Consider the following 13707-nt stretch of genomic DNA (forward strand, 5'->3'; position numbering starts at 1 on the left):
TTTTTTTTTTTTTGAGTTTCTACCATGAATTTAAAATTTTAAACAATGGAGAAAAATGGGACACACCAACATATGTTTAAAAGTTAAAACAACGGAGGAAAATAGGAAACACAAACATAAGTTTAAACCTTGAATATATATATATATATATATATATATATATATATATATATATATATATATATATATATATATATATTAAAATTGAATTGGTTGGTATGGTATATTGGGTTTGGGTTTATATTCAAAATAAGTTTCAAAAACTAGACTTTAGAAATAAAGCATTTTAAAATGAATATTATAAACTAGTTTATTTTCCACCAATGATCAACTTTCAATGAATGAAAATATAAAAACATCCATTGGGGGGAAAAATTAAAAACATTTGTTTCATTTGAGTCCATAAAGGGACACTAAAAAATTGATGAAGAAGACAAAGACCCAAAGTAGAGTCCCTTTATGTGTATCCATCAAAAAGTCTTCAATCCACTTAAGATGATAGTCTTCACATGTAATTAGTGTTTCTTAAGAGTTAAAGAACTTATAACAAATAAGCCTTAAAAAGAAAAAGCAACTAAAGCACGCAATAATACACAACAAATTGTAAGAGCGCGAGTAAGAAATGAGAGGGGAGACATGTGCTCTCAACTTTTTGACAAAAAGAGGAAGAAGACGTGAACAAATGAAAGCCTTCTGTCACCTTTATATACTTACACATATTAGTTGAAGACCATGCTTTCATAAAATGAGAAGGATGTCTTGCAAAATCGAAACAAGCCATTCGCTCATATTTCTATGGGTTTGACTGTTTTAAAGAGAGAGAGAGAGAGAGAGAGAGAGAGAGAGAGATAGAGACAGAGAGAGAATGAGTGTAAAGTACTTCATCTTATTATTTAAATGTACATGATATAACCTAGTAAACTTCTATAAGTTCAAAAAGTTGTACACAACTTATTTAATCATATCATATGATACAAATAACTAGTTATACTTTCTTTTATTATTATTTTCATAAAAAACTAATTCTCCAATTAAATACAAGCATTGATAGTATTTATTAAACATCAAATTACTTAATAAATAATCAACTAGTGTCTACTTGTTTATAGTGTGACTCTATAGGATCATATGCTATTATCAAATATCATTTCATAATAATTCTTGAACATATAGATATTTTAATCTTCCACTTGCACAAGTATCATTATAAAATTATATATACAATGGTGAATGTCTAGCAATATTTTGATTCCCCTAATAACACATGACGAAATGCCATCAACATCCAATTCTCTAAAAGCTCAAAGCTACAATTAATGTATAAGGTAAGTTATCAATTATCTTTTTTCTACAGACATCATGTTGAACATGAGATATAGATCACGATCTATCTCATTTACTGTTCAACTTTTGATAAGGCGCCTTAGATGTGTAACTCTCAACAGATAAGATGAACAAATCCCATCTCGACTACATATATTACAAGAAAAAGCCGAAATATCTATGAAGGTTGCTATGAAACGTCGTTCCATTGTTATTCTGCAATATATATCGTACTAAAGAATGTCATTCCATAGCTAATTTGCTACCACATTTTCTATGAAATTAATTTTCCATAGCAAGCATGGGAATTGATACAGAAACTATTAGTGACTCGAAATATGTTGGTATATTGCTATTGATATTTCTATGGAAAAACCATTTGTAGCAAATTTTCAATGAAAATTTTTATAAAAATATTTTCCATTGTAATTTTGCTATGGAATAAAATATCATGGTCAATCTATAACAGAATTTTTCAACGGACTAAAATTTCATACTTGCTTTGCTATGGAAGTAGCATTCATAGTTATATACCTGCGAAATTGTGCTACATAATTTTATTTATGTTACTTGTTTTGCTATGGAAAACAAAAGCATGGCTATGTTGTAAGGAATTTTGATATGAAATTAAATTTCATAGCAAATTTGCTAAGGAGTTCAAATTCATAGCTACTTAAGTATGTAAATTTGCAATGACAATAAAACTCGTTGAAGTTTGACTACGAAGCCAATCTTCGTTGCAACTTTTGTTACGGATTTTGTCAGGATTAATATTTTGTAGCTATTTAGCAACATACATTAGTTACAGAAATCAATTTTGTAGATGATATGCTATGGAAGTTCAAATTATGTTTGTCTAAAGTTTAGTTTCTTAATTTGTTAGTGCTGAGATCTAAAACAGAATAAGAAACATTAGTGTTTGAAAGCATGGAACAAGTCTCAAACTCGATTCGTACCATTTCCAGTTTATAAACTTCCATAAGTTTATTCTTCAAAATTCCAATAGATTAACTATTAAAAATTATTATAAGTATACAAAGATTTTAGTTTTCGATTAAGACTACTTATGTTTTTGGTGCTACATTTAATCATCAGAACAATATATATACAATAAATTTACCAATAAAGCTTAATATAAAGATACAATAAATTTACCAATAAAGATTAATATAAAGATATATAAACAATAGATGGTAAAATTAAGTGTCATAGTCTTAGGAAAAATAAATGGTAATTAATATCATTCAGTGCCACATAAATACAGTGTCACACACACGCATACGAACACAGAACACCTGATACACACAATAACCACTACACCATCTCAAATAGTAATTCATACAAACATACAACACCAGTCATAAACTTATACACAAATTTTATTCTATCTAACAACAAAATACCTCCTATTTCCATGGATTACATTATAACATATTTTAATAATTATCAGGGTTGAAATAAAGCAAGCGAGTGGAAATACATGGATTGAACTTTATCGCACCTTCATTTCCTTCATCCCCTGTTGTTGCTACTACCACATACACCATCACATGGGTAAAAAAGAATTCATGTAAATCAAACCATAAAAACAACCCTAATGGACTAAAAAGAATTAAGTTCTACACCAAGTTTTTTTTACCTGTGGAATGAACTAAGAATAAATCGATACCAAATACATGGGTGATCTTTGATATCTTACTTAGCTGCATAATAATAGAAATAATGAGCTTCTGATATATCTATTCCCATTTTTATGATCATTCACACACTCCTAAAAAAAACCATAAATGCATCATTATCCCAAAGAAGTTTAGGATTAAGTTTGTTATTTAATGTTTCACCATTAATAATTTTAACATTGTTAACCTAAATCACATTCAAGCTATCATATAAGCATCTTAAGAATTTGATTGAAAAACAAAAGGGGACATGCCTAGGCTTGACAATAACTGTAACATCCAAAATTATGGTTCCTAAAATTTCATTTTAATAATAGATAAAATAGTATTTTCCAATATCATCCAAACATTTAAAAAAAAACCAGTGTATCAATTGTCATGAAATCGGAGTAAAGTATCATAAGCGGAATCCCAATGGTGTGTGCGACACAGTTATCCTGAACGCTTCCCTATACAACCGGAAGTACCTAAAACATAAACTAGAAACGGTAAGCACAAAGCTTAGTGAGTTCCCCCAGAATATCACATAGCAACATTAAATAAACAGATAATGGGTCCCACCCTTCATCAGGCCTCGCTCGACATCGGATCCCGTCTGGCATCTGGCCCCGCCCGACATCAAGCTGAGCTCGGTAAAACAGGCCCCACCCAACATACAATAACATATATCAAATAAAGACATATACATGCAATAATCATACTGATACATAGCTTACAATATCCATCAGGCCCCGCCTGGCATCGGGCCTTAGCCCAGAAAACATATAAATAGAAACACATGCGAGTGTTATGAAGACAACTAGCAAACTAACAACAAAACATAAACATGGGATGACATTGGTGCCTTCGACCCGCTAAAACCGGTAAGGAAACTCACCTCGAATACAGAATGATAAGTTAACAGATTCCGTCTCCGAATATCTACTCTACTCAACCTGGTAAGGAAACTCACCTCCAAGTTGACCTAACTCGCCGAGTTGTCATTCAATTTGTCGTTTTTCTCCATTGACTGCATAGATTGGGAAAAATCTTATCAACTCGCCGACTTTTCTAATGATCTCGCCAAGTTAACCAGAAATCCAACAACTTAATGCATTAAGCTGTTTCCATCGAATCAAGGAAATCAAAATATCATATATCCTCTAAAATGATGCCTAGAAGGGTAAAGTTTCCAACTTTACCCCTAAGAACCACTAAAATGGGTGCGAAATCCAAAACCCTAAGAGGGATAAAAGCGATATTTGTAGGCCCCTCGATGATTTAGTGATGATAATCCTAAGCGCTTGGCCAAGCCTGGACTAATTTGATTTGTTCAATTGGTCGGTCGTCATAAATCGGAAATCGGGAAACAACACTTGGATAGGAATGATTATAATCCATGTCTCATTCCATAATATATCTTGTAAGATGGAGGAATATATGATCCCTTGTCTAAAGGACATGCTGCTAATAAGATTAGAGCTCGACAACGACTTTTGAGAGCTACGATTGCTAATCAGATTCTAAAGTCGTACTTGCAATAATAGTTATTAGACTTATCCAAGTAGGAGACTGTTGAATTAGGTGTCTAATCCCATAACTATTTTTGGTATGTACTTGACTCGATAGAAGCATTGTCCTTTTGGGTTGCCTTCACCATAGCAATTTGATAGGATGGATATTTGAGAAATAGGTTAATTGTGATTTATTAATATATTACAAGTATAATATATTAACTAAGAAATCATATTATTTAATTGGTGCTGATCTGGAATTAATTTAGTGATAAAAATGAGACTAATTAAATTAACGAGGACTGATTAGGAAAATTAGTAATGCATATAGTTTGGGCTAATGATCCATGTTGATTAGGATGGACTAATTCTTTGTGCAGTCGATGAAGAATTAGTCCAAAGGGCTTATCATTTGGATTATTGGATAATATGCCCAAGGAAGTGAATTAGGGTTTTACAAGTTGAAACCCTAGGAATTCCACACTATAAATGTAACCCCGAACACAACAAAATGGCAACCTAAGAGTTCCAAGAAGAACCTTAGCCATTTTTGGTGATTCCTAGCTTCTCTCTAATTATTCTCCATTTTGTTCATGGCGTTTGTGACACATTAGAGGCATCACATTTGAGGTGCTAAGCTCTTGAAAGGCCAACTTCTACAAGCTACAATAAAGAGGTATTCATTTAATTTGTTTATATGTTTTAAATCTCTATATTGTATGCTAGTTAGGCTTCATGCTTTGGAAAAATGAAAATTGCATGTATAACTAGAGAAAACATAGTTCCAAAGCATTAGGGTTATATGTGCACCATAGGGAGTATTATAGTGCTCAAAACCCAACAACGATAACCAGTATACAATCTAAAGGGCCGGCCTTGGTGCCTTCGACCATGTTAGTTTAGTGAGGAGAACTCACCTCACAAGTAGCACTGAACAGAACAAGATCCAACTCTCAATTCACAGCTCCAAAGTCAACAGCCTACAACCACCATGCGACTAATTCCATCAAAATCCCAAAATACCTAAAATAGCCTCAAGGTTGGTTAAAGTCAAATCAACAATCCATGTTGACCTAAATCATCGAGTGCATCTATTGACTCGTTGAGTTCCTTCAGTACTCAAAAAAAGGAGAAAGGCCCAAACCAAACTCGTTGAGTTGTTAGAACAACTCGTCGAGTTTCTACAATATCCAGAAAACGGGACAACCCGATTCAACTTGTCGAGTTGGCTAGGCAACTCGTTGAGTTCTATTAGCCTTAAAGCATTCAACTAAATTCCAAGTGAATCTAGTGCCACAAGCCATATATCTCGTACCTTAGAACTGAAATACCATGTAAAGTTGCTAACTTTACGTCCATGCATGGCATCAAGAGGCTAAAACACCAAAATAAAGCTTACTAACGGATTTAGTGCATGAAGGAGGAGCAAGACTAGATAAAGTTGGCGACTTTAAGTCCATGGACGCCATGAGATATCCAGATCTGAAGTGATAGCTTCATAACATGCTCAAATCCTAGAATGGTCCCAAAATAAGCTAATAATGGCCATAAACTTTCAAATGAAGAGATCTTACAAATGGATGATCAAGATATTGATGTTAGACCTCAAATGACTGCAACAATAATGAAAATCCCGGATCTAAAGCTTTCCTCTACATCAATCCACTTCAAACTTCAAGTTCCTTCCAAAAGAGCACCAAAAATCACACTCCAATCTCACACACACTCAAAAAGAGAGATGAGGCATGAACTAGGGTTTCTATGGACCGAGGGGATGATAAGAGAGGCCAACAATGAGTCATAAGGTCTTTAAATAGGGTGGAAAACCCTAAAATTTAGGGTTTCTCATCCAGCCGCCAACTCGTCAAACTTTTCCTTAATATCTCATCGAGTTGGTCCAAGAAAATTTGTGGCCCAAAAGCTCTCTACTTGTCGAGTTAAGGTCATCAACTCGACAAGTTCTAAGGGTATTTTTGCCTTTTAAGAATAAACCATATACCTGAGAGTCGGGAAACTACAAATGGTTTTTAAATTAACCGCCTAAAATGGGTTAAATTAGGTTTTAAGTATAGAATATAATGATGTATCTAAGTTGAAAGAGTTAAAATTAAAAATTGTGTCAGATATCTAAGTTTAAAAAGTGTCATCGTCATTATAATTCAAAATGATTAATAAGAAATCTTATGGTGACATATAACTTTTTTAAAGTTTAAGGTTCACAAAACCAGGTATAAACAAAAAATAAATGTAATCTTTTGTTAAATAAGAAAACCTAAAATATGACTTATTCTTCAATGTAGATATGAACTCTTACTAAAACATTTATTTAGTCACCACAACGTCGTTTTTTATTCCCTTTATCCCCTATATTCCATGGATTTTTAATAAGAAAGAAATAGCGTGTGTGAGGGTGTGGGTGTGTATGAACTAAATGATAAAACACACCATCTAATAATATTTTAGGTGTGGGTATGGGTGTGCCAACTTTTGAAGCATATACCTTATGTGTAGAATTCCACTCATTAACCACTAGACTCTCGTCGTGTGGGTTTAGGTGTGTGTATATATATATATATATATATATATATATATATATATATATATATATATATATATATATATATATAGGATAATAATAGGATTAAATATCTTTTCAATTAATCTCTTCATCAAGATATGGCAACATAAGGGGTTCCTTAGTTGCTAGCGTTTTGGAACCACTTGGGTTGTGGTGACTTGGTAAGGCATGTAGAAGATATGGTGGGTAACCTATTGACCCATGTTCAAATCCTGGCACTACTAACCCTTGTGACCATGGAGGTTCGCCTGCAGTGACTCCAGGACATGAGGCAAAGCCTCATGTTTGCAGCGGGGGATTAGTCGGTGCGCGAAAGCTGGCCCGGAAACCCTCGTTAGGGAAGTTCCCTTTCCAAAAATGCTAGCGCTTTGGGTTAATTTCATCTAAGGGTGGATGCAGGAATTCACACTAGATGTTGCCAAGTTGTTGCTTGTGCATGAAAAACAAAAATCAAAAACTTGAAATTTTTTACAATATTAACAGGAAAAATAGGTGTTATCGGTACAACACCGGGCACCTAAAACAAGAGAATTTTAGCGTATAGGAACGAACTTCTCAAGAAGATTCGTCTTCCCATGCCTAGAATTTATATATGATTTACTTTTGTACTTACCTTATCTTGATAATTATATGCGCTAAGCATTAACATGTTAGAATCAGTTAGAATCTTGTTATGTCTGCTTTAGCCATTGAAGTATCATATCAATTTCTTTAAAGGCGTATTATGGATTGCGTGATCTCAAGTATGGAAGAATAATTCATCATGGGTTTGTCAAAAAGAAGTATGATAGGGATTCAGATTTGTTTGTGGGGTCTGCTCAGATCAACATCAATACAAAAGGTGGATGGCTGGATGAAGCTTTAAGAGTTTTGAGGAATATTTAGAGCTAGACTTTGTTATGTAGACTCACATTGTTACTGGATGCCAGAAAAATGGTGGCTTCGATTTACCCCAAGAGTTAATTTTTGTAAGTCCCGGTTGAGTATAACACTTGTTATCATCACATTCTTTTAAATCATGTCCACTTTTTTAAACTATTTAATGGGTAATTGGCGTCTCCTTTGTAGTTTTGTATTAAATTCCAGTTTTTTATCTACATTTAATCGAGACACTAATATGTGTATACAAAAATTAATAATGCGTATAGTAGGTATACAATTTACATGATGCTATATTTTTTGTACAGTGGGTTCAGTATAACAAATGTGAATCATGACGACATCAAATTTGTATTTTTTATGTTGACAATGTATTATGAAAATTTATTTACTAACCTCTTTGTAGTTTTTAATTTAATTACCAAAACATGGATATTTACTTTAGGGAAAATGACTCTTGAGGGTAATTAACTTTTGCGTTTGTACTCATTTGGTCCATTTTCTTTTTTTTGTATTCAATATACCATCGAACTTGTTGTTGGTGTTTACCATAGCCCTTTTGACCGGCTTTTGACCTGTGATAGCCGGTCAAAGGGTTATGGTGAACACAAACAACAAATTCGATGGTATATTGAGTACAAAAAAAAGGAAAGGGACCAAATGAGAACAAACGCAAGAGTTGGTTACCCTCCTGATTCATTTTCCCTTTACTCATTTACAACAAATCCCACATCATCTCCTACTGATATTAATGACTTTATGATATTCATTCTTGCTTCTCTTCAAAACATAACTCACGAAAGGACATTATTCATGCATGTACAACTTTGTAATGCACTTGAATATTTATTAGGGGAATCTTGATTAAGTAGGCGCATTTCATGACTACATTTACATTTGCAATCAAATGATTTATCGTATCATGGATTCTAGATAAGTCTACAAACGAGTGGAATCACAAGTGCTGTGATTTTTGAGTTTACTTAGCTTTAAGATCGAACTCATGGGATAAGATACAACATCAATATGTACAATATCATGCTGCTTTTGTAGACACATCACCATAATATTGTACATATTGATGTTGTATCTTATGTTGGGTTTTGAGCAATCTAACACTTCCTAAGTGTGCATGCAACCCTAATAAACCTTGGATCTATGTTTGTCTAAATACATGAAAAATAATAATTTTCCAAGGTTCATAACCTATCTAACATGGCATGGGGTACTTTTAAACATAAAAGAATTAGATGAGATTACGTACCTTTTTGATGAGTTTGATTCTTAAGGAGTTTGAGGGCCAAGCACCAATAGTGTGAATGCCTCAAATGGAATCACAAATCACCACAAACACTTGGAAAACTTTGAGAGAGTGTATACACACTATAATTTCAGCCACACACAAACACACACACTAGTGGCTATTTCATGCAACATAAGCATGCTTATATAGTGTGGATGGTTAGGGTGAAACCCTAATAACCCATGACCTTTCCTTTTCCAAGGATCCATGGGTTAAAAGCTCCATGGATCATCCATGGACTTCCATACAAGCCTAGCCCATTAACAAATGAGTGTTAGCCCACACCATATAAAACCAATAGCCCACAATCTAATTAGTCTTCTTTTTAATCTCTAAATTAATTCATAATTAATTTAAGACTAAGACTAATTAAATAACATGACTTCATATTAATATATTATAACTTATAATATATTAATAATCATATGTGTATAACTCTCATAAAATTATCCATAAATAGTTCGGGTGAAGTGCAACCCAAATGGATCATGCCGAGTCGGATCAAGTATATACCAAATAAGTTATGAACTTAGACACCTTATCCAACATCTTATCCCATGAGTTCGATCTTAAAGCTAAGTAAACTCAAAAATCACAGCACTTGTGATTCCACTCGTTTGTAGATTTATCTAGAATCCATGATACGATAAATCATTTGATTGCAAATGTAAATGTAGTCATGAAATGCGCCTACTTAGTCAAGATTCCCCTAATAAATATTCAAGTGCATTACAAAGTTGTACATGCATGAATAATGTCCTTTCGTGAGTTATGTTTTGAAGAGAAGCAAGAATGAATATCATAAAGTCATTAATATCAGTAGAAGATGATGTGGGATTTGTTGTAAATGAGTAAAGAGAAAATGAATCAGGAGGGTAACCAACTCTTGCGTTTGTTCTCATTTGGTCACTTTCCTTTTTTTTGTACTCAATATACCATCGAATTTGTTGTTTGTGTTCACCATAACCCTTTGACCGGCTATCACAGGTCAAAAGCCGGTCAAAAGGGTTATGGTAAACACCAACAACAAGTTCGATGGTATATTGAATACAAAAAAAAAAAAAAGGAACCAAATGAGTACAAACGCAAAAGTTAATTACCCTCAAGAGTCATTTTCCCTTTACTTTATAGTGGGTTTAAAATATTTTTTTCTTAATCTTTTACTTTACAAAATTCATATTTCAAATAGGATTCGAAATATAAACTTTTAATTGTAATACATAATTGTCCGAATTTATATTTTCTATCACATCTTTATTTTTTTATTTTAAAAATTTTATATTTCATAAAGGATAACATTAAACATATGTACAAAATCTATATTTCCCAAAAAAATTGCATTAGACTAATTTACTATTTGCAAACCACTCGATTATGTCCATAATTCACTATTCTTTTTAATAAAAAAAATTATATTAATAGATATTGCAAATAGTAACAGTTGTTGATTATATTATGCCACTTTGATCTTTTTTCAATCACAACAACATCAATTTCATAAAAAAGTAAGAAGTTACATGGGAATCCACTTTTGATCGGAGTGAGATTTGTAGATGAAGATGATGTCATTCTTGACAAATCCTTAAAACAATTTTATTCCCCTTATGTTGCCATATCTTGATGAAGAGATTACACAGAACCGTTAAAAGATGTGTTTGGGAGAGAAAAGAAAGTGACCTCCCTGATCGTTCTTGTGTGCGTTACATAGCAACTAAGGAAAATAAACCATATAAAGATATTTATATTTGTTACTTCCATCAAGTAACACCTTATAAATCATGAGAGTACAAAATGTAAATATACCATAAATATAAAATATATTACAGAAATGATCCTAAGGCCATATTATATAGATATTTTCCAACATTCTCCCACTAGGCCCTAGAGACCGTTCCTCATAAGTTTAGCCAAGTATGAATTATTAACACTTTGTACACACACCACAGTAAAAAGATACAATCATACATGTTGTCAACAACAGGAGACCCCATCAAATATACCAAAACATTTATACAAAGGGTTAACATTATGACAAACCAAATATCCTTATTCAACGTGGTAAATAATTTATGTTACTCTATAGAGTTAATCATAAGTGCACACAACCATAATTATAGATAAACTTAAAGCTTATGAGAAAATCATAATCAAGTACTTGTTTTATAATATTCGATATAATAAAGCACCATGCTAGAAAATATTTTATAGTCCTTACGTAAACCAGCTTGATGACATGATCTTCGAATATTTATGGTAAAACACTTTTCGTCATCAGATCCGCTGACATGTCATGAGTGCTAATATACTCGATACAAAGCTTGTGCTCCTCTACACATTCTTGAAAAATAAATACTTTGTACCGAGATGTAATTCTACCCCGCTCAAATTTTTACTATTCGAAAAAAGCTTGCTGCAACAAAATTGTTATAATAGATTTTTAGCGGTCTTCATCAACATCATTTCATGACATGTTGCATTATAGCCCGCAACATAGTTAGCCATCATCGTTGTGGTTGTTATTTATGACTCCTCCATGAAATAGGTTCGCATGATATCATAGATAATATTATTGAATCTATATGCACAAGAATCGTTATGGAGTGATATCTCATCTTCTAATAAAATACTTCTAAACATGTCACATGGTTATTTTCTACACCTCTACTATAACACATGATACCTTCTCCTTAATCCTTCTCTATAACTCCCACCCACCCCTAAACATTATCGAGTATGGAATCATCTGTTTATTCCATAAAATAACGCAGTTGTTTCCTCTAATTTTGATTTGTTGGTTTTGGTAACCGATTCAAATTTAAAATACCCACATCCTACATCAAATGGAAACCTTCAATTCTACCTTGTGGTTTAATGGTTTATCTATGATCTCTGTCGTGCATATCATGTTTTGTGATTTTTAATTTGATGTAGCTTATAAAGTCAAATCCGCCCATCTTCTTTTGCCCATCGTTTCTTTGATGTTATAGTGAAAGAGAATAAGCCCTAATTTTAGCAAGCGACCTCCTTCTTTTGATTCCATTCCAGGTAAATTTGTAATAAATTCTCAGAGGCTCAGAACATCTCTCATATCCAATAAACATAAGTCGGTTTCTTCCGGAAGTGTGCATGCCATGGTTGCTTCTCTCAAAGCCAAGGTTTATATTGTTGCATTTTGACAAGAACAAATTGAAATGTCTTCCTAGCCCAACACTTACGTAAGCAACCATCTAATCAATATGTATATGAATTGCGGTTATTTGGAATACGCACGTAACGTGTTCGAAGAAATAGGTGACATAATTATTTTCTTTTGGATGGCTATTATTTCCTATCAATCTATGTTTTGTGTCTTTTTAATTTATAAATTTCAAACCCAAAAGACGATTTTGGATTTAATCTTGTGACGTTCATCTTAAATCACGTCTTTTTGTAGGGTTGTGATAAACTGATGTGGTGATCCCTTTTTTCTGATGCAGTCACATTCTAATTTCGAAGTATATCTATATACGAGCATGATGATGATTGTTTAATTATTCCAATTTAATTCATGAATGGAATCATAAACCTCATACTCATTCTGAATGTTCGTTGTGATTAATTTCATGTCTTTGTTTCGTTTTTCCCCGAATTGCATACTTTTCTGTCAATTTGACTATTAGACGAGCATACGAATGATTCTTTAATTATACCAATAATTCATGAATAGAATAACAAACCTCTTGTTCATTCTCAATGCGTCTTTAAGTGATAAATCTGTATTACATGTTTCATTTTGAGTTCCACTTCAGATTAATTTAACTGAGCACAATTTTTATTTTTTTTCTTTTTGGAGAAAAATTCTAGCCAAACTCTGATCCATTTTATTATTATTATTATTATTGTTATTATTATTATTACTATTATTCTTATTATTTGTGGTATAAAATTTGTTTAGTTTTTGAGGAATTTGGTTTGTTTATTTGCTGTTAATTTTTTTAAAGAGATATTTGTTGTTAATTTTATGAAACTTAAGATTGTAAGTGAAGATTAAAGGCCCATTTGATCAAGTCAATTGTAATGAGCTCAGCTATTAAAGTTCTCTTTGTAAAAGAGAATCCAAGCCACAAATCGTATCCATCCTTTCTTTTAATTACTTTAGGTTTATTTTTTCAACTCATTTTATTAGGTTATTGAGTTGCCCATTTTTAAATAATTAAAGCTGCAAATGTTTGATTTTTTTTGTTAATATATTTTTTTGGAAACAATTGTATTAAAAAATAATCAATTGATCATTTGGTAAGATAAGAGGTATCGATTATGTGCACTTGTTATTGGGAGTTATTATACAAAGATAATTGATGAGTATTTCTTGGATTATAAGGAACCAAATCAGTGCCTTAATTAGATTATGGAACTAAGGGTTGTTTAGTTGAATCGAGCAAAATATGGTAATGAAATAAAGTTTCAAACTCA

The 13707-nt window shown here is 32.4% G+C and overlaps 1 non-coding gene across 1 annotated transcript; it reads left to right on the forward strand.

Annotated features, from left to right (window-relative positions):
- Positions 1–12762: 12762 nt before the first annotated feature.
- On the forward strand, positions 12763–12836 carry LOC145007827 (small nucleolar RNA Z105). The gene has a single exon (XR_013663189.1). It is a non-coding gene; the product is annotated as a small nucleolar RNA Z105 (small nucleolar RNA).
- The last annotated feature ends 871 nt before the right edge of the window (positions 12837–13707 follow it).

Source organism: Lactuca saligna, chromosome 7, assembly GCF_052625555.1.
Source record: "Lactuca saligna cultivar CGN05327 chromosome 7, ASM5262555v1, whole genome shotgun sequence".
Taxonomy (NCBI): domain Eukaryota; kingdom Viridiplantae; phylum Streptophyta; class Magnoliopsida; order Asterales; family Asteraceae; genus Lactuca; species Lactuca saligna.